At 40.5% G+C, this 1,970-nt stretch overlaps 1 pseudogene; it reads right to left on the bottom strand.

The window, feature by feature from the left end:
- Positions 1-639: 639 nt before the first annotated feature.
- On the bottom strand, positions 640-737 carry LOC118012740 (annotated as a pseudogene).
- Between the last annotated feature and the right edge of the window lie 1,233 nt (positions 738-1,970).

Raw genomic sequence — 1,970 nt, forward strand, 5'->3', positions numbered from 1 at the left:
TACATGAATGCCATAGCAACTTTATTCACAATAGCTCAAATTCAAAATAGCTTAATATTCACAATAGGTCAAAACTGGAAATGGCCTGGATGTCCTTCAACAAGTGAATAGTTAGACAAACTGGTACATCCATCCAATGAAGTACCAGCCATGGATATACACACAGCTTGGATGCATATGCAGAGAATTATGCTAAGTGAAAAAAATCCGAAGCTAAAGTATTACATACTGTATGAATCCATTTATAGAATATTCTTGTTTATTTTTTAAAGTTTTTATTTAAATTCCAGTTAGTTAACATACAATGTTGTATTAGTTTCAGGTGTACAATATAGTGACTCAACATTTCCATACAACACCCAGTGCTCATCACAAGTGTCCTCCTTAATCCCCATCACCTATTTCATCCCCCCCACCCCCTGCCAACTCCCCTCTGGTAACCATCAGTGTGTTCTCTATAGTTAAGAGCCTGGTTCTTGGTTTGCCTTTCTCTTTTTCCTTTTGTTCATTTTGTTTCTTAAATTCCTCATATGAGTGAAATCATATGGTATTTGTCTTTCTGTGACTTAGTTCACTTAGCATAATACTCTCTAGCTCTATCTATGTCATTGCAAATGGCAAGATATATAACATTTTTTTAAAAATATGGAACACTTCAGAAATGTGTGTCTTTTTTACATATGCTAATCTTCTCTGAGTCATTCCAATTTTAGTATATGTGCTGCTGAAGTGAGCATTATAATATTCTTGAAATGACAAAATTATAGAGATGGAGAACAGATTAGTGGTTGTTAGTGGTAAAGATGGCAGCATGGGTGTGGCTGTAAAGAAGCCATAGGAGAGAACCTTGGGGTGATGGAAGTGGTGCGTGTCTTGATGGTGTAAATGTCAATATCCTGGTTTTGATATTGTGCTATCGTTTTACGAGATGCTGTCATTGGGGGGAAATGGGTGAAAGGTACATGGCAGCTCCCTGTATTATTTCTTATAACTTATATGTGAATCCATAATAACTTTCCCCCCAAATTTAACTTAATTATAAAAATAACTCTTATTCTTACCCACTAGCTAATCTGATTCCTCAGGGTACCCTTTAAGGAAGTTTGAGCAAATTTTGTCTCTATTTGCCATATAAGAAAGAGAAGGCACACATACAGGCAAATTGTGTTGAGGACTCAGGCCTGAGTGTTGAGCCTGGCCACGCTGGAAACATGACCTGGAGATAGGAGACTAACTTTTAGCGCTCTGCTCTGAGCCTACCTGCACGTACCACGATTCCTCTGACATACTCTCTCATCACCTGGGGAGAAAACAGAAGGACAAACCCTTGTACTGCCACCTCGTGGTTTGTCTGCTGAAAATAAGAATGAACAGGCTGGAATAGACCACGGACTCTGAGTGGGACTGAAATGGCTGACCTTAAGGATGGAAGATCCCCAAGAGGCTGGTAACTTACTGGAGTCAAGCAGTTAGCAAGCTGTTCATTAATTAATAACGGGACAAAACCCAGAACTAATATATGCTGTTGGGCCAGAGGGGACAAAACCCAGAACTAATTTATGCTGTTGGGCCAGAGGTGCCAGGAAGGCTAAAACAGAGAAACAAAAAGTTCAAAATTCTTCATTAATCTAGAGAGCGCATTTCAAAATAGCCTCCTGCTTTCATCTCTCAGGGAGAGCCTCACTCTATCTGTTACCACCAGGGGGCAGTAAGGAATCCAAAATAGTCCTTTCACTGCAGAGGGACCTTGATCAAATCAGGTTATCCACAGAACCTGGGGGTGTCTCCTGGAAATCGAAGGCTGTGTATCCCTGAGCCAAATTCCACCCCAGGAGCACTCTTAACCACCTGCCACCACACACGCACACTGCCCAGTGTTACTCTATATGGCTTCTGATCTCCTACCATTTTGGATTCATTTCTTTGACCATGAACCCGCATACTAAAGAGAGGACTATAACTGTACCAGA

Source organism: Mirounga leonina, unplaced genomic scaffold (assembly GCF_011800145.1).
Source record: "Mirounga leonina isolate KUSES-001 unplaced genomic scaffold, KU_Mleo_1.0 Mir_151, whole genome shotgun sequence".
NCBI classification, from domain to species: Eukaryota; Metazoa; Chordata; class Mammalia; order Carnivora; family Phocidae; genus Mirounga; species Mirounga leonina.